This window comes from Acomys russatus, chromosome 19, assembly GCF_903995435.1.
Source record: "Acomys russatus chromosome 19, mAcoRus1.1, whole genome shotgun sequence".
NCBI classification, from domain to species: Eukaryota; Metazoa; Chordata; class Mammalia; order Rodentia; family Muridae; genus Acomys; species Acomys russatus.
In genome coordinates this window covers 44,164,114-44,184,675 of record NC_067155.1, presented here as the reverse complement: position 1 = coordinate 44,184,675, position 20,562 = coordinate 44,164,114, and the positions used below count along the sequence as shown (strand labels likewise).

The window sequence follows — 20,562 nt, the reverse complement described above, 5'->3', positions numbered from 1 at the left end:
TGGTTTCTGCAGTGTTGGGGACGGAACCCAGGGCCTCTGCATCTTAGACAAGCGCTCTTCCACCTGAACTCACCTCTAGCCCTATAAGGTGGCTTTCTTAATTGTCTAAAAAAAAAAGAGAAGAAATTAAGTGATAAAAAGAAGAGATCTGGGGTGCTCAGGGGTAGTTTGCTTGCCTAGTGTCTTAGTTAGGGTTTCTATTGCTGGAAGAGACACCCTGACCAAAGTAACTCTTAGAAAGGAAACATTCAATTGGGGTTGGCTTACAGGTTCATGGGTTTAGTCCAATACCATCATGGTGGGAAGCATCCAGGCAGCATCCAGGCAGATGTGGTGTTGGGGAAGAAGCTGAGAGGTTTACATTTTTGGCCTGTAGGCAGCTAGGAAGAGACTGCCTCAACACTGGGTATAACTTGAGCATATATATTCCCTCAAAGCCGGCCTTCATAGTGAAGCACTTCCTCCAATGAGGCCACACCTACTCCTGCAAGGCCACACCTCCTAATAGCACCACTCCCTGTAGACCAAGCATTCAAACACATGAGACCATGGGGGCCATACATAGTCAAATCCCTACACCTAGCATGTGTTAGCAGCATCCTTGGGCTCAGTTATTTGGTTATATAAATAAAGACATCGGAATAAGAAATAATTTCCGTGATTTGTTGATTGGTTAAAAATAATAATACAAGGTCTCTCAAAAATCAACATAACTCCATCACCATCTATTCATAATAAAAGGCACAGAGAGCAAGAGACTCCAAGGCAGAGCAAGCACTCCTTGGAGTTTTTACTCTGCTGCATTTAGACTGATAAAGGCTGCTCATGTGTACTGCTCAATGGAAAATGTTTGGCCTGAGGTCCTGTTGTGGAACTTTGAAAACACTTGGACATGCACAACTGACTGGCATGCCATCGCTCTCCATGCATCTTGGACTATGCCCGAGTTTTATGCAAGTTTAATCTCACAGAGCCTCAAGACAGCTTCGCAATGAGGGCTCACTGTAGTAGTTGGGGTATAAAGTGTAACAGTATTGTGTGGTTGTTTGTATCAGAATGGCCCTCATAGGCTTATATGTTTGAATGCTTAGTCAAGAAGGAGTGACAGACACTGCTTAAGGTCAGGAGATGTGGCCCTGTTGGTGGAAGTGTGTCACTGGGGGTGGGCTTTGAGGTTGCATACGCTCAAGGTGGACCCATGGACTCTCTCTTCCTGCTGCCCCTGGATCCAGATGTAGAACTCTCAGTGACCACATCTGCCTTCACGTCCTTTCAAGCTGATAATGGACTAAGCCTCTGAAACTGTAAGCTATCCCCAATTAGATGCTTTCTTGTATAAGAGTTGCCGTGGTCATGGTGTCTCTTCACAGCAATAGAACACTGAGTAAGACAGCATTGCTCTCTAGTTAGTATTAACTGTCAGCTTGATACAGTCCAGAGTCAACTCAGTATGGGCAGCAGCATCACTGGTCCTGGGCTGTACAGGAAAGCTAGCTAAGTATGAGCCTGGAAAAAAAAGTCAGCAAGCGTCAGTCCTCAGTGGTTTCTGCTTTAAGTTCCCGCTTTGGTACCTGGCCTGACTTCCCTCAGCGATGGACTATGATCGTTAAGTGTAATCCAAACAAACCCTTGCCTCTCTGTAATTGTGGTCAGCGTATTATACCAACAGAAAAACAAACTAGGGCATGTGGTATGTAAACTGCCCCCACAAGCTCATGTCTTTGAACACATTGGTTCATCATGTTGGATTTTGGAGGAATTGCGGTTCATTCTCACTTTGGCATATACAAACATGTCTTGCTGTCTTACACATCAATGGCCATTGTTAAATACAGTGGGTCATAAACCAAAACCAAAGAAATGAAAGTGGGAGTAGGACATGGTGGGAAAGGGAGGGGGATAAAAGAGTGCTAGGGAGATAGACTGTGGTCATATTGCAGTGTGTGTGTGTGTGTGTGTGTGTGTGTGTGTGTGTGTATGTGTGTGTGTATGTGTGTAAGGACCATCAAAGAATAAATTAACTTTCTAAAATGTATTTATTTATTTTACGCATTTGAGTCTTCATGCATACCATAATAAGGAATCAGATCCCGCTACAGATGGTGTGAGCCACTATGTGGTTGCTGGGAGTCGAGCTCAGGACTTCTGGAAGAGGAGCCAGTGTTCTTAACCACTGAGCTATTTCTCTAGCTCCAAGATTTCTTTTTAAGAGTGTGTGTGTGTGTGTGTGTGTGTGTGTGTGTGTGTGTGTGTGTGTAGCTATGTGAACATGTGAGTACAGATGCCCAAGGAGTCCAGAACTGGACATCAGATCCCCTGAAGCTGGAGTTACAGGTGACTGAGCTACTTGGTGTGGATTTTGAGAACGGAACACAGGTCCTCTGTAAGAGCATCATGCGTTCATAATCACTGAGCCATCTCTTCAGCTCTAAAGAATACATCTATTTAAGGAAAAGTTGCTATTGATACCCAAGTGCTATGTTACTGAAAACAAATGCATTGCCCACACCCAGCTTTGTTCTGGCAAATCCAACTGGTTCTGCACACAGCTCACAAATCAATAAACTGGTTATCCAAATCTCCGTGTCAGGATCTGAATGCTGCCCCAACTTAATCCTACACAGTGGCGGTCTATGCTACATTCTTACCCATGTTCTGTCAGCTGAGAGAACACACAGTCGTTTTTGGGGGTGATGACATCCAGGCTACAGTCTCTTGGCTCCTCTTGATATGGTGTTTGGAGAACAAAGAGCAAAGGAGGAAAATACTTAAAATATTATTTCCCCTTTTTTTGTGTGTGCATGTGCCTGTGTCTTTGTGTGGGTATGTGCATATCTTAGTTACTGTTCTATTGCCATGACAAAACGTCATGACTGAGGCAACTTATAAAAGAAAGCACTTAACTTGAAGTTCAGAGTTACAGCCCATGATGACATGGCAGGGATCATGGCAGCAGGCAGATAGGCATGGTGCTGGAGCAACAGCTGAGAGTTTATGTGTGATCTACAAGCTCAAGGCAGAGAGAGAGACAGAGAGAGAGAGAGAGAGAGAGAGAGAGAGAGAGAGAGAGAGAGAGAGAGAGAGAGAGAGAGACGCTAACTGGGAGTGGTATTGTTGTTTGAAACGTCAAAGCCCACCACCAGTGACACATCCCCTTCCAACAAGACCACAGCTCTTAATCCAGTGCTTTTCTACCTGTGGGTCGTGACCCCTTTGAGGGGTCGAGTGACCCTTTCACAAGGGTCTCCTAAGACCATCGGGAAACCCAGATATTCACGTTACGATTCATAACAGTAGCAAAATCACGGTTATGAATGAAAATAATTTTATGCTTGACCGTCACCACTACATGAGGAACTGTGTTAAAGGGTTGCAGCTTTTAGAACCAATGTAATTCTTTTCCAAACAGTTTCACCAACTAGGGATAAGGCAGTCAAATATATGAACCTATTGAACAGTGTGTGTGTGTGTGTGTGTTCTCATTCAAACCACCACAGTGCCTGTGGATACAGGTGCCTATGGAAACCAGAATCTGGTTACTGGCCGTTATGAGCCACCCAACTTGTGTGGATGAACTGAAGACAGATTCTCAGGAAGAGCCGTAAGAGCTCTTAGCCACTGAGCCATTTCTCTAGTCCCGCCGCCCCCCCTCTCTCTCTCTCTGTGTGTGTGTGTGTGTGTGTGTGTGTGTGTGTGTGTGTGTGTTCGTGGTGGTCACACATGTTTCTGGAGGCCAAAGGTCAACTTCAGATGTTCTTTTTCCAGGTGCATTCTACCTTGACATTTTGAGACAGTCTTTCTTATCCTGGAGCTTGCCAAATAGGCTAGGCTGGCCGCTCAGGCATCCCGTGAGAGCTTCCTCATGGGTCCACCTCCCTAGCTCTGAGATTACAAGGGCGCACTACCAGACCTGGCTTTAACTGGAGTTACTGGGGAAAACCCAAGACTTCACGCATGCTTAGCAAGCTCTTTACGAACCGAGCTGTGTCTCCAGCTTAATGGGCCCGATCTGGGCGTGGTTAGACTCAAGAGGACCGCATCCTAAGGCAACAACCACCTTTAGGAAAGACAGGTTTTATGGAGGAGGCAACCTAGTTGCGGAGGCAGGAAGTAATGCGATGTGTGGCTGGGATGAAAAGCTTGAGCCCTTCCTCCTGCCCTCCACCCTCTCATTCCGTGATTGCTCTTCTTGCCTCTGTGCGGCTTCCGCGCCACACTTTTTTGTTTCCACAAGAAAGCCCTTCCCTCCTGGATTGAAGCAGGAGCCTTATTTCAGTACGGTGGGGCCGGGGGAGGGTCCCCTCTGTCTGTGTCGGGGATGTTTTAGTAATTATTTTACACCTGGTGTAACCCCATGGGAGTCGTTACTGTAGGGAGGTAACAATAAAATGTGCTCATTGGAATTTCCTGAAGGCAAGGCTCTCCTCTAAGCGGTGTCATTGTGCTCAACAAAAAACGGCAGGGGCTGTTCCTTTCCAGGACAACTTTGATTGGCAGGGAAAGGCAGACAGCAAGCTGGAGCCAAGAGTTTCTTCTTTTGTCCCAGGGTTTGGGCCACACTCCAGGCACCATTTCAGCGGGAGAGCCAAAGCTGATAAATAAATGCCCTTGGCAGTCACCTTTCTCCAATTTCCTGTCCATTTCTTGGCATTCCATAAATATCCCTACCCTCTTTACTGTTTGGCCTTGCAGCCGGGACTTGCTATCTAGTTAGAGCTGATGGTTAAGGGATGCCATGGGGGAAGCGTTCCACGGCTAATTCTGGCTGTTAACTTGATTGGATTAAGAAGCATCCAGAGAGGGCTTGGTGAGATGTCTCAGCAGATTAGGACGCTTTGCTGCCAAGTCTGAAGATATGAGTTCGATCCCTGATCCCTGGGACTCACGTGATAGAAGGAGAGCCAATTCCTGCAAGCCGTTCTCTGGTATTGATGTGTGTTCCATAAAATGCCTGCCTCGCAAGCATGGGGACCTGACTTTGATCTTTAGGACTCACATAAAAAGCAGGGTGTGATGGCCTGTGCTTATAATTCTTGAGCTGTGTGGTGGGAGGGACAGAGGCAGATGTTCCCCTGGAGCTCTCTGGCCAGACAAATTAGCTTATGTAGCAAGCAAGAGGTGCTGTCTCAAAAAACAAAATGGATAGCTCCTGAGGAATGATATTTTTAGAAACTTTTAAAGAGAGATTTATTTATTTATTATGTATACAGTGTTTTGCCTGCATGTATACCTGCACACTAGAAGAAAACACCAGATCTCATTATAGATGGTTGTGAGCCACCCTGTGGTTGCTGGGAATTGAACTTAGGACCTTTGGACAAGTAGACAGTGCTCTCAACCTCTGAGCCATCTCTCCAGCCCCTGAGGAGTGATTCTTAAAGTTGTCCTTTGGAGGGCATGCACAGCACACACACACACACACACACACACACACACACACACACACACACACACACAAATACACTCAGGCAGATGTGCCCACACATATGGCCCCTCCCACTGCCCACATATGCAAAATATGTGTCTAGAGCATTGGTACCTCTTTGAGTATGTCTGTGAGGGTGCTTTCAGAGGATAAGCCAAGAAGGGAGGACCTTCCTTGATGTGGCTGTCACCATCCGATGGTCCCGGCTCCCAGATTGAATTAACCTAGGTAGTTCTGTCAGTTTTGACAATACTAACTATTACAAATTCTGTACAGTTGGTACAATTTACCAAGGAAAGTTTTCTCACAAACAACACTATTGGCACGTTGGGTTGGATTGTTCATTCTAGGCAGAGAAAGTAAAGATCTGTGCACCATGGAGTGTTTAGCAGAATTCTCTGCCTCTGGATGTTAGTTGGGGCAAGAAAAAAAAAAAGTCTTCTAAGTTTCGCTATCATCACAGTGGGAAGGGGGGAAATTGCTTCCTCCTGTTCATTTAAAATCACTGTACTGGGGGTATACTTGGAAAACTTCAAAGTATTTCAGAACGTTTATGGAGTGACATACAAAGTGAGGAAATAAAAGGGGTGGAGTATTAGTCCTTTTTGTAGTACCTGAGTGCCCTACTTTGTTTTCAGTTCCAATGGACACACCACGACCGAAAGGAACTCCAGGACAAAGGTTTTATTTCATCTTACATTTCCAGGTCACAATCTGTTACTGAGGGAGGAAAGGGCAGGAACCTGGAGCAGGAAACTGAAGCAGGGACCACAGAGAAACACTCATTATTTCATTTGAGCTTTGTTTTGTTTTGTTGTGTTTTTTAAAAAATACATTCCAGGACCACTTGCCTAGGGATGATGCCTCCCATAGCAGGGTAGACCTGGACATTATCAATCATCAGTGACGATAGTCTCTGACAGACAGGGCCACGGGCCAATCTGATCCAGACCAATTCTTCAGTTGAAGTTCCCTCTTCCCATGTGACTCTGTGTTGCCTTAAGTTGGCAATAAAAATTAGCCAGCCCTCTGCATGTTTTTTCAACTTGACACACAAACACATTTTAAAACTATAACCTTTCCCTTTGTTGTCACCGAGATCTCAATATCATAATATAAAACAGTCCAAGTTTAATGGCCCTACAACCTTTAAAAAATTCAACATTTTTAAAGTCCAGTGTTTCTTTTAAAAATCTGAAGTATTTTATCTCTAAGTTCTTGTAAAATGAAAAACCAGTTATACATTTTCTTATTTCAAAAGAAAAAAAAAAAATACCAAGGGCATAATACAATCAGCTCAAAGAAAAGCCAAAAATAAAGAAATGAAAATAAAAACCCTATAATTCAATGTTCAGCATTTGAGACTCATGATCTTCTAGGCTCCAAAATATTTGAGTAGTTCTACTTATGTCACAGAGAAAGGGGACAAAATTGCCCCCATTCAAAACCACTGTATTCAGGTATGCTTAGAAAACTCAAAATATTTCTAAATTTTTGTTGTGTGAAATGCAAAGTAAGGGAGAAAAAGGGGGGTCCAGGATTAGTTCAGTTTTCTAAACTATAATACCCGAGAGACACTAACTTTGTAAATAAAAGAGATTTATTCAGCTCACAGTTCCAGGGGTTTGAGGGAGCCATGATGGCCTCAGCTCACATCTGAAGAAGGCTTCAAGAAAGAATGCATGCACGGTGGAAGCAAGTGTGCAGAGAGCATGTTTGGGGGGGGGGGTGGAAAGGAAGCAAGCATGGGATTCAGGCCCCACAATTTCTTTCTTTTTGTTTTTAAAAATTAACACAGGGGCTGGAGAGATGTCTTACTGGTTAAAAACACCAGCTGCTCTTCCAGAGGACCCTGGCTCAATTCCCAGCGCCTACATGGGAGCTCATACCTGTCTGTGACTCCATTTTCTGGGTATCTGACACCCTCACACAGACATACATGCAGGTGAAAAGGGCTGGAGAGCTGGTGACTCAGTGGTGAAGAGCATTGGCTGCTCTTCCAGAGGACCCTGGTTCAATTTTCAGCACCCACATGGATGGATGCTTACAACTGTAACTCCAGTTTTAGGGGATCTGACACTCACATAGACATACCTTCAGGCAAAAAGACCAATGCCCCCCACAAATAAAATCTTATTTTAAAAAAGATTAATATAAGCGTGCATGTATGTCTCTGTGTGTACATGTGCCAGTGTGATGCCTGCAGAGGTCAGAATTTGGTATAAGAGCCCCTGTAGCTGGCATTACCATAGTTGAGAGTTGCCTGATGTGGCTGCTGGGAACCAAACTTGAATCCTCTGCAGGACCAGCATGTGCTTTAACATGAGTTATCTCTTCAGCCCCACCACAATCCCCTTTGAGGGGCTGTCTCTATATGATCTAAGGGCCTCCCGCAACCCCCTGTATACCACTCCCTCCCCCAAATATGTTGTGTACAAATCCACCAACATGGGATCCTTGAGGGATCAATTCCATCCACAGTAGAAGGAATGATGGCAGAGGTGGGGAGGAGCTATCATTGCAAGATCCCATTGGTAAGCCCTGAAGGGAAATGCCTCCCCAGGTTCAGGGGTTTGGTATTTAGTCTCGACCTAGTGTCTATTGACAGAGGCTGTGGAGGACACGGTGGGCAGGCTTTCAGGATTGCAACCTAACCCTGCTTCCTGTCCCTTCTCCTCTGCTTCCTGATCCACGCCACAGATCACAGGTCTTGATGCGCAAGTTCCCATCACTATGGGTGAAGACCCACCTGCGATGCCTTCTTCACCATGAAGCCAAAATAAATTCTTAAGTTGCTTTATGTCTGGTACGTGTATGTGTGTAAGTGTGCATATATAGATGCAAGTGAGTCTGTATGTGTGTGAGCAAGCATGTAGAGGCCAGAGGTTGATGTAGCGTATCTTCTTCAATCACTATCCATCTTATTTTTTTGTGACAAGTTCTCTCATCGAACCTGGAGCTAACGGATTTAGCTAGACTGGCCAGCAAGCTCCAGGAATCGGCCAGTCTTTGCCTCTTCAGCATTAGGGATTTAGATGCCTCATCCGATCCCACCCCTGGTCCTGACCTTTTATATGGAAGTGGGATCCGAACTCAGGTCCTCACGCTTGTACAACATGCACTTAATCATGTCCCCAGCTCCTTACATTGCTTCTTGGGTATGACGTCATATCAGTGAGAAAAATAGACAACACAACAAACTTAGATTCTATCCTTTAGGTGATGGTGGAAGTGTGTGTGCAGAGAGCACATATTGGTCAGATATGGGGGGACAGCTGCCCAGTGGGTAGTTCATTCACCCTTAACAGCTGACCCCATTGTTCCTAGAGTCAGTCAATGGCTACCCTTAGGGCAGGTGTTTATCTGGGGTTGAGATGCCCATTGGAAGGCCTCTTGGCTACTGGGAGCAGCAGGGCCCACACCTCTGCACTCACTCCCTGTTTCCTCTCTGCAGCTGTGTAAAGATTAATGATAGTCTTTTTCTGAGCTGTTCCGCTCCCGAGCTCTGTAATACACTGTTCCAATAATCCCTTTGATTTCTCTCATCAGGGAATGATGCCGCAGAGAAACGTAAATACTTTTTTGCCTTTCAGAGATCCCACACCACCCTTTCACATTATACACTGCAATTTAGAAATTACACTCGCATGTGCAATAATACGGTCGGGCGTACTTACGGTGGAGACTGGCATCGGTTCTTCAATTGTTAAAGATTCCTGGGCATTTTGATTATGGTGTAAATTAGCTAGGTTCCCCCTCCCTCCCAAGCTCATTATTGCTATTTTTATGTCTCTTATTTATGTGTAGGCCATTAGAGGTACATACAGGCTCAAGGCTGTAGAACAGTCTTCTGGTTGTTCGGGCATTGAAGGTCTTAATACAGAAACAGTTTGAACTTTGTTCTGGTTGATCTCATGATTATGATTCCTGGCAAAATTACATGGAGGGTGTGTATTTGTTTTGTGTGTGTATGTGCGTAATTGCACGTGTGTGTGTGTGTGTGTGTGTGTGTGTGTGAGACTTTGTGCATGTTGAGATTTTTATAGCAAGTATCTTACCAACTGAGCCATCTCCCCACCCTCTTTTCAAATATCTTTTTTAAAAAAAGATTTAATTTAAATTATATATATGTGTTTATGCCTGGGGTACCCACAGAGGCTAGAAGAAGGCAACAGATGTGGAGCTGGAGTTATAGGCAATTGCGAGCTACTCACATCGGAGCTGGGACCTGAAGAGTGTGTGCTCTTCATGGTGGAGCCATCTTTCCAGCTCCCATTTTTAACTCTCTTAAAGAATACAACCCAGCAACACTTTGTATATTCATAATATTGTGTAGCTGTCATCACTAGCTAGTACCAGACCACTGTCATCATCCCAAAAAGAAATTCCTACCCATTAAGTAGTCTATTCCCCTTTCCCGCTTCTGCCCAGTCCCTGTCAACCATTAATTTATTTCCTGTCTCTATGGATTTGGTCACACGGGACATTTCACATAAATAGAATTATACCCTAAATATACAGCCTTAAGAGTCTGGCATCTTTAGCTTATGATAGTGTTTAGGACACGCATCTGTATTATGTATTAGTTGTACTTTATAGACAATGAAACTGAAGCTCTTGAGGGTATATTACCTGCCCGTTGTCACCTGGACCACAGCAGTTTGGCTTGGGCCATTCCTCATCATTTTATTTGAATTTTTGAGATAGGGTCTCACTATGTAGCGTAGGCTGGCCTCCAAAATGCCATCTTTCTGCCTCTGTCTCCTGAGTGCTGTTGCTGAAGGCACGGGGCACCACACTCGGATGCTCTTCTTATCTTCATGCCTGCATTAGGCAGGGTTCTTGAGAACAGTGGTTCTTGAGAGACCCCTTTGAGGATCGGACAGCCCTTTCTCAGGGGTCACCTAATGCCATCGGAAAACAAGTATATTTACATTTAGGTTCATAATGGTAGCAAAATTATACTTATGCAGTAGCAACGAAAGTAATTTTATGGTTCGAGGTTACCACAGCATGAGGTTCTGTGTTAAAGGGTCGCAGGATCAGGAAGGGTGAGGACCACTGCTGTAGAGAAACAGGGCCAATACAGTGTGCACATATTACAAAAAGAACCTGTTAGAGGGGCTGACAGTAAGGTCATGGTAGTCCAGCAAGGGTTGTCTGCACACTAGAGACTATGGGAACTTGATGCCTTGGCAGTCCCAAGTGGGTGAGAAAAAATTGGAGGCTTCCTAGAGAACCAATGGTATTCAGTGCACATTAGAAGGCCAAAGACAACGGAGTCTGGTGTTCACCAAGGACGGCAGCAGTAGTGACAGAAACATTTGCTGAGGAAGAGGTGACGGCTGGCTTATTCCTCGGGATCACTTTATATCTGAATTGCCTGATGGACGTCCTCTTCCACTTTGAGGGTGGGTCTTTCCTCTGTCAATCTTCCCTAGAAATGCCCTTGAGGACATGCATAGAGGTGTATCTTCTGGGAGATTCTAAATTCTGCTAAGTTGACATTCAAAAACCTGCCACAATAAAGCTTTTCTGACTACTCATGCATAAAACTGTGCTTCAGGGGGGAAAGTACCTAATCATGATGCTAATTAGGTAGCCACGTTACCATCCCTTTTGTGTTCCTAGTTCAACTCAGTTCCACACACTATTGAGAAAACTAAGCCATCATCTTAGGTTTGACCAAACTTTTAAAAATAAGCCATGTTTTTGGATTAACCTCTGTGAAGTTCAATTGAACAATAGCAGTAGCTTGGATATGTTTAGGCACCCCACTCCCAAATTTTGCCCTGTCTTCTATTCCTCATTTATTATTTTTTTAAATTTAATTTAATTTTATTTTATTAGGAGACAAGGTCTCAAAAAGCCCTGGAACTTGTTATGCAGCAGAGAGCGACCTTGAACTCTTACTCTGTCAGCCTCCAACTCCAAAATGCTGGGATTTCTGGGATTCACCACTAAGTGTCACTCAGTTATCTTCACTTTGCGGCAGCCTCTGACTATGTGGTCCAGACTGGCCTCAAACTCGAGATCCTCTTGCCTCATCCTCCTGACTGCTGAGATTACAGGAGTGTGCCACCATGCTTGAGTCATCCTCAGTTAGAAGAGTAATTTACATAGACTCTGATCCTGGGCCCACCAGGGATTTACAGAGTGAGGTCTGGGAAACCTGGTATTTAGTAATACCCTAAAGCCTCCTTAGGAGGGAGGTGTATTGGTTACTTTTTTTTCATCGGCGCAGCAAAATGCCTCTCTGAAGCAACTTAAAGAAGAGGCTTACAGCTGGATGTGGCAACACACGCCTTTGATCCCAGCTCTCGGGAGGCAGAGGCAGGCAGATCTCTGTGAGTTCGAGGCCAGCCTCTTCTAAAAAGCCATTTAAGGACAGCCAAGCCTACACAGAGAAACACTGTCTCAAAAAACAAAATGAAGAAGAAGAAGGAAGAAGAAGGAAGAAGAAGAAGAAGAAGAAGAAGAAAGAAGAAGAAGAAGAAGAAGAAGAAGAAGAGGAGGAATAAGAATCCATGTCTGTTAGCCCAGACAGTTGAGCTGCATCCATGCTACTGTCCTTTATTCTACATACAAGGAAGGAATGACAGTAAGAGCGTGAAGTGGCTGGTCCTGTTGCACCCACGAGGAGCTACATGAGATCCTCTCTTAATAAATGAATGGACGAATGGAATGAACCTACAAAAAAAAAAAAAATGCTCTCATGCCTCAGGTCTTATCCCTTTTTAGAAGAGATAAAATAAAAGACTAAGAGAGGGTCCCATGCAACTTACTTTTAGTTCACTATGTAGCTGATGATGACCTTGAAATCCCATTTCTCTCGCCTCGGTCTCCAGAGTGCTGGGATGTCAGGCTTGCAACACCACACCCACTTTATGCAGCACCGGATGCTAGGTAAGCATTCTACCAACTGAGCCACGTCCCTAGCCTTGCTCCATAGATGGGTTCTATGTCTGTTTGTTTGTTTGGTTGGTTGAGTTTTGTTTTGGTTTTCTGTTTTTAGGGGCGGTGGTCTTATTTATTTATTTATTTATTTATTTATTTATTTATTTAACTTTTGGGGTTTTTTTTTGTTTTTTTTTGTTTTTTTTTTTTTTTGGTTTTTCAGAATTTCATTTAGCTCAAGTTGAGGATGACAATGAGCTCTATTAATCTCCCACCTCTGGTGTGCTGGCATTATAGATGTGAACCAGCCACCACCTCCTGCTCTGTGGTCTCTAGTTTAAGCATAAATAAAACATATGCATTAGCCGTCTTTTCATTTTCTTCTCTGGGCTAGCTGGCATCGGCAATGGTAGCCCTAATGGCTGCTGGGCTGCTCTTTCCACGATGACCTTACATGAAGGAAAACATTGTGAGTGATGGAGGAATTTCTGGCTCCTTGATGATGTGGACCTGGAAGAGCCGGAAACCACCGGGCAGCAGGTACTTTGATGGCTTGTTGTCCCTGTAAGCAATTCTGAGCATTAAGAGGTGGCCCTTGAATCGTTTCCTTACACCACCATCCGCCCTGCTGGGTTTCTATCTGTGACACTTCATCCTGACATAGGTCTGATTATTGGTATGCACTTCCTGGTCCTCATTTTTTTTTTTATAAAAAAAAAAGATATATTTTATTTTTATTTATGAGTATGCGTATATCAGTGTGTGTGCGAGTATGTATGCAGGAACCAACTGAGGCCAGAAGAGGGCACTGCATCCCTGGAGCTAAGGTTACAGGCAGTTGTGCACCATCTGATGTGGATGCTGGCAACTGAGCTCAACTCCTCTGCCAGAGCAGCAAGTGATCTTAACTGTTGAGACATCCCTCCAACCACTGGGCCTCTTTTGACAGCCTGAGGATTCATGAGAGGTCTAATGCCATGCACCTCTGTGGCTGGTGCCAAGGAAGAAGGAGAAAGCAGTGGACAGCATTGCATTCAATAAATATTTATTTCATAACTTACTTAGGCTTTTGAGAGATAGTTAAACAAAAGGTCTATTAATCCTTGGGCTCCTGGAAGACCAGTTTGGATAGCTGAGTGCCCTCCAAGTACGTTAAAAATTAAGGGTGATGGTAAGTGTGTGGGTTACAGTGGTGATTAGATTCAATGCTATGGCCCGGATCCAGTCCCTTCACTTCTCTGTAGGAAGTGCCTTCCTTTGTTAAATCAGGATAAAGAGACTCCCCTGCTGTTGTGTGCTGAGACCAATTAGCCACTGCCTTGGAAGGATTCAGACTCATAAACACATTGTAATCTACTCAGATGTAAGAGGCCAGTTGATGAAGACTCTGTGAAACGTAAGTATATAAAACCAACATGAATGCTAACAGGCAAGCTCGCCTGTGAAATCAGCCTGCCAGCTTCAGGCCTCCTTTACCCTGTGGTAGCATTTCTAAACACAATCACTCAGACTCTATAAAGCAAGCAAGGGATGACTCTGCATCCTAAATGAATAAAACCCTACAGAATGAAGATGGATTGATATCCATCAAGAAAGGCTTGCGTATCTGAAACAATGGCCAAGTCTTGACATCCCAGCAGTTGGGAGGCTGAGGCAGAAAAATTCTGAGTTCCAGGCCAGCCTGGGCTAAATAATAATACCCTACCTTACTGTCTCCTTTTCATTTATAAATAATGCCTTGAGGTGTGTGTGTGTGTGTGTGTGTGTGTGTGTGTGTGTGTGTGTGTGTGTGTGTGTGTGTGCGCGCGCGCGCGCACACATATGCACACACTATGTATGTATAGTTACTTTGGATCTCTCTCTCTCTCTCTCTCTCTCTCTCTCTCTCTCTCTCTCTCTCTCTCTCTCTTTCTCTCTCATAGGGTCAATACCAAAATAGCTACAGGAAAGAACTGCTTTTGCAAATCATGTGAATTTAAAAACAAAACCAGAAACAACTGTAATGAAATTCCCATTGTAGAATCCTGAGTTATTATTATTATTTTTTTTGAAATAGGGTTTCATGTATCCCAGGATGGCCTTAAACTCGCCATAAATGAGTCTGATGACCTTGAACCCCTTCTTCTCTTCTGTAGTGGTAAAATTACATGCCTTGTTTATGTGGTGCTGGGCATGGAACCCAGGTCCTCATATGTGGTATTAGGCAAGCACTCTATCAACTGGACTAGGTACCCATTACCCCGAGTTTCACTGGTACCCAGAAGTGGGCCTGGAGGCTTCCCTTCTTAGTGTGTGCAGAATGAAGAAGAAGAAGAAGAAGAAGAAGAAGAAGAAGAAGAAGAAGAAGAAGAAGAAGAAGAGAGGGAAGGGGAGGAGGAAGAGGATGAGAAGGAGAATGGGGAGAAGGAGGAGAAGATGTTTTTGAACTAGCTCACAGAAATTGCAACTTCAGGGAGAAAGGACTTATTTTGGCTCACAGTTGTAGATGGATATAGTCCTTCCATCATGGTGGGGAAGACATGGTAGCAGGCATGGGAGATACAGTGGCAGGAGCAGGAGGAGGGTGGCTAGTCACATTGAATCTGCACTCAGGAAGCAGGAAGCAATAGGAAATGAAACTTAGTTATTAACCCTCAAGGCTTAGCCCCCTGGTAACATGCTTCCTGTGGCGAGGCTCAGCTTCTTAAAGGCTCTCCGGTCTTCAGAAACAGACCCATCAGCTCTGATGATGCTCAAACACAGGAGCTCACTGGGGACACTTAGGTTTCAATCACAGCACTTAACATTTCTCACCACATTTAAACTTAACGTGCTGGGAGGCCATCAATGGCTTTGAGCTTCACTCTCGCTTGTGGATGAGAAAAGTGAAATTCTAGAGCTGTGAGAAAGTTTGCCTTGCCTGGTCTTCATGATTTATGGTCCCCTTTATGATCACCCATATAAAGTCCCTTCGACACAAAAAATGACCTCACCAGAGGTGCCCCGAACCACATTAAGAGGCCAAATACTGGGCAGAGCGCAGGGAGAAGTGTGGATGAGGTGAACAAGGAAGAATACAAGGGAGAGGACAGGAGCTCCACAAGAAGACCAACAGAGCCAACCAACCAGGGCCCGGGGGGAGGGGCTTATGAGACCGAAGCACCAACCATGGGCCACGCAAGAACTAGACCTAGGCCCCCTATGCAGATGTAGCCAAATGGGTAGTTCAGTCATCAAGTGGGTCCTCTAGTAAGGGGAGTGAGGCCTGTCTCTGACAAGGACTCTGTTGCAGGCTTTCTGATCACTACCCCCTGGTGGGGCTGCCTAGTCAGGTCACAGGGCTACAGGGGAAGAGGGTTAGTCCAGATGCCACTTGATGGGTGGGTAGAGGGGGGGTTCCCCTTTTCTGAGGGATAAGGAGGGGGAATAGGGGGAAGAAAGGAGGGAGGGTAGGTCCAGGAGGAGATGAAGGCCTCATGGGGCTATGATCCAGGTGTAAAGTGAATGAATGAATGAATGAATGAATGAATAAGAGAAAGATCAGGCTGGGTGCTATAGTGTGGGAAACTTGACTTGCATTTTTCCTCTAATGGTGTTATTTATGTCTCCAGAATTTGGGGGTGTTTCTAGCCTCAAATTGAACTTCAGATGTATAGGGAAAACCTGGGGCTTAAGTGAGAGGCTTTGAACTTTGTTTGCTATTTCTACATTGAGTAATAAACACGTCTTTAAAGTTTTAGGGCAAAAGCCCGGGCTCCGCTATGCATCCTTAGTAAAGCAATTAGAGCCGAGTAACAGCGAGAAGCAGAGCCAGAGGTTTCCTAACAGCAAGAGGAGGACAGAGCTCCCGTGACTTCCCAAGTCCATCTTCAGAGGCCTGACACAAAGTTTAGGTTTAAATAGAGGCCAGAAAGTTTGCAAAAATTAACTAGCTGTGGTCCAGGTCTGGTCTCGCCCATCACCAGTCCATCATTGTCTCCAGTTTCTCCCTGTCCCCATGTGGCACTGGGCGGTCAGCCTTTACCTTTCCCCAGCATAGGACTCCTGGTGAAATTTGAATTGTTTGCCAACCCACTGTTTCAATGGTCAGGCAGCCAAAGGGAGATGCACCCCTCCTCTCCTGCCAAGGCAGCTCCAAGTAGACCTTATCTGAAACATTTGAAGACAGAAGTATTTGGGATTGGGCCACTCATTTTCTCTGGGGTTTTAGAATGTTTATATAAACTTTTCTGGTTGAATATCCTTACGACAGAAAGAAAAAACTCTAAAATGTCCCGAAACCTGTTATGTGAGCACCCCCCGCCAATTTTGGCTTTTGTAACATTGCAGATTTCTGAGGTTTATATTAGGGATGTTCAATTGGAATTGTAGTGTAAGATCTTCTTGTGGGAGTCAGCTTTATTATTTGTTTACTCTGTGTGTGTGTGTGTGTGTGTGTGTGTAATTGCAGGTGTGTTTATATGTGTGTTTTCAGACATGTATGGGAACATGTTTGTGCATGTGTGTATGGGGGCCCGAGGTCATCCTTAGGTGTCACCCCTTGCTGTCTACATTGTTTTTTTTGGGGGGTGTTTCTCGCTGGAAATTGGGGCTCAGGGTTACTCAGGTTTGCTATTCAGCTTCAGGGATCTGTCTTCCCGTCTTTGCTTCCCTAGTGTTAGGGGGTTACAAACGCATGCCGCTACATTCGTCCTGTGTGTCCATGAGGTTTTGTGTGTGTGTGTGTGTGTGTGTGTGTGTGTGTGTGTGTGTGTGTGTGTGTGTGTGTGTGTTCCACGGTGTGCATCTGGAGTCAGGAAACAAGCTCCTGTGCCAGTCTTTGCCTTTGATCCTGATTGAGGCAGGGTCTCTCAATGTCCACAGATGGGTGTTCTGTGGTACCCATGTGAGTTTCCAGGCACCCTCTGGTCTGTCTCCAAGGATGCTAGGATTATAGACACGTGCGGCTGTGTCTGGCTTTTACCTGGGCTCTAGGGACCAAGCTCAGATTCCCATGCTCTGTAGCAAGTACTTTATCCACTGAGACATCTCCCAACCCTAATCCTTCCACTTTCAAAGAACATCATGATAACCACAGCAATGCATCCCACATAGACTGATCATGAGAACTGAGCTAATACACAGAGGTTTGTTAAAGACACTAACCTTGCTGAGGGCCCGAGGACATGGTGAGAAAGCTGCATGGCTGGAGCAAGCATCTTAATCTCCCATTTCCCCCTGCCCTCCAAGCTGTGGCTTTGGACCTTTGACCTTTTCTCCTAGGAGAAGACATACTGATAAGTGTCAGCCCAGGGAGGCTCTGAGGTCCTCTTCTCTCCAGTCAAATATTTGCCAAGTGCTCACATTCAGCCAGGCCAAGCTAAAAATGCCATTTTGTGGAAAAGATATGGCTCTTGCTGCAGGGCACAGGACTCTCCCATGGCAACAGAGGCTAATGTGCCCTCTCTGTGTACTTAGTGTTCGACAGTTAGGAGGGAGATATTGGGGGCAAGCAGAAGAGACTCTTCCCCCCCTTAACCTAGGCTTAGGGAAGAAGGTGACCCCTGAAATTGAGATCTAAAGATGGACTAGAATGCCAGCTTGGGTCGTGGGGTGGAGATAGAATTTGAGGAAAGAGCATCCACACTTTAGCAGGGCCTGGGTACCAGGGAATGATGGTTTAGACAAGGGCAAGAATAGCAGAGGAGGATGCTGAGGTGAGGCTGGGGCAAACGAAGCTGTTTTAAAGAAACACTTGTGCTCCTCCATTTGGCTATCAGACTTTCGAGATGGTGGACCCCAAGGAATTAGAATTTCCCCTCAAATATTATGCTAGGGGAAGGAAGGGCTAGGGAGGGCTCTGGCACCCACCAGAGGTAGAGCTCGTCTCAGGAAGATAGTTCCCACAGTTTTGTTAGCTTGTTAGATGATTGTGACAGAAGCTGTAGGTGAGACAATGATGGGATAGCGACGGGCACGGCCACACCTTGACAAAGGTTTGCTTAGCCATGCAAATATCTTCTTCATTAAATTTGTTTTTATATTGTGTGTATGAGTGTTTGTCTGCATGTATGTGTATGCACCACATGCAGGTCTGGTGTTCACGGAGGCCAAAAGAAGGCATTCAATTCTTTCGAACTTGAATTGCAACTCAAGTTTTGAGCAACACATGGGAGCTGCGAACCAAACCCGGGTTTGTGCAAGAATGCTCTTGACTGCTGAGCCATCCTCTTGAGTGTTGCCCTGCATGTATGTGTATGCACCACATGCAGGCATGGTGTCCACGGAGGCCAAAGGAAAGCATTCAATTCTTTCAAACTTGAGTTGCAGGCAGTTTTGCGCAACACCTGGGAGCTGGGAACCAAACCCGGGTTTGCGCAAGAGTGCTGCTCTTCACTGCTGAGCCAGCCTCTTGAGCTCTGCTGTGCAAGCCTCTTGCGTATTTAAACCCGCAACCCATGTGAGGACTTGGAAGAGGAATCTCTGCGGTTGGTCACTGGAGCTCTCTGTATTTGTTCCTCTTCTAAACCTTTTCTCTGCTTTTCACTATTAATTTGTCTTTTGATGACGAACAGCTGAGCCTAGCCCTGTTGCAGTTGCTAGGCCCAGGGATCTGATCCGAAAAACTTGGGGTAATACTGATCCACCTGCCATGGAATGTAGGCTCAGGGCCGCGGCCTGAGATCATGTTCACACGTAGGATAGTTTGGTGGCCGGGCTGTCAAGGCCAGCTGAGATGGGCACAGGGCACTAAGCCAGAGGCAGGGAGCTGAGCTGGCCAGCTGTTACAGGGTGGAGGTGAAAGATACGGGGTCAGGATAAAGTGGGCATTTGTGGGGATTGGAAAGGGAGGCTGCCATCCCATCACCCTCCCATGGGACTGGAATTCAACTTTTATTTGCTTCCTCCCTTCCCCTCCCCTCCCCCTCCCCCTCCATCCTGGGACTATGTCACTCTAGTAGGCAGCTGAGACTTCACTCAGTGTAGCTGAGATGTGAAACAGCATACACCGTTCTGCAGCATTTGCAAACAGAGAGTCTGCAGGCGTGTGAATAATCTCCAAAACACTGATAGTAACAATAGGAAAATAATTAGAAAGAGATGAATTTTAAATCGGCAAAGCATTTGTTTTTATTTAATTGCCAGGAATTAGCATTTATTTATTTATTTACGTACTTACTTGCTTATTTACTTACTTACTTAGAGTCAGAATCTCACTTTGTAGCCCAGGCTGGCTTTGAACTTGAATTCAAGCTTCTGTGGCAATCCTCTGAGTGCTGAGACAGCAGGTATATGTCACCATGTCCAGAGCTAATTATATTTTTATCTATTTTGGTTTTTGGGTTTTTTTTTTTTTTTTTTTTTTGGTGCTGGGAATCAAACTCAGGGTCTTAGCATGTTAGGCAAATGCTACAATACTTTCCTGAGAGATTCTAAGTAGCTGCTCTACCCATTGACTCATGCTTTCAGCCCCTCACTGGGGGACTCTAGGCAGGTGCTCTACCACTGAGCCACACATCAGCCCCTCACTGGGGGATTCTAGGCAGGTGCTCTACCACTGAGCCACACATCAGCCCCTCACTGGGGGATTCTAGGCAGCTGCTCTACCACTGAGCCACACCCCAGCCCCTCACTGGGGGATTCTAGGCAGGTGCTCTACCACTGAGCCACACCCCCAACCCCTCACTGGGGGAATTCTAGGCAGGTGCTCTACCACTGAGCCACACCCCACCCCCTCACTGAGGGATTCTAGGCAGGTGCTCTACCACTGAGCCACACCCCAGCCCCTCACTGGGGGATTCTAGACAGGTGCTCTACCACTGAGCCACGGCCCCAGCCTTTCATTAGGGGACTCAAGGTAAGGACTCTACTGCAGAGCTATACCTGTAGCTGCTAAATTCCCTCTCAACAATGGCAAGAGTTGGTTTCCGCATCTCATTTTAATGCTCATATCGGCTATACTTATCCCCTTTTCATTGCATCACCTTTCAGGCTGGCGTTGCATCTCTAGTTGGTTGAGCTACAGACAATTTTCCTATTATCTTGAGTTCGAGTCCAAGGAGTTTCTCTGCTGCTGCTGGGAAATGCTGGCCTTTGGCTTGCATTCAGTCTTTTGTTTTCCCCAGAGTCCTGATTCCAGTTTTTCTCAGGACTTTGTTCTCCTTTGAGACAGAAGGAAACCTGTCACCTTTAGCACTATGTCCCACCTTCACAGGGTCACTTCCCTCCAGCTTGTTTGCAGACTCTCAGTAGCATCTCTTTTTTCCATCAACAGTAGGTTT

General features: G+C 45.4%; 1 long non-coding RNA gene across 1 annotated transcript in view; it reads left to right on the top strand.

Annotated features, from left to right (window-relative positions):
• Positions 1-19,956, top strand: part of LOC127202663 (uncharacterized) — a 57,508-nt gene extending 37,552 nt beyond the window's left edge. Inside the window, exon 3 of the long non-coding RNA XR_007832352.1 lies at positions 19,880-19,956. This is a non-coding gene — a long non-coding RNA (uncharacterized LOC127202663). The remainder of the gene's footprint in view (positions 1-19,879) is intronic.
• Positions 19,957-20,562: the final 606 nt, after the last annotated feature.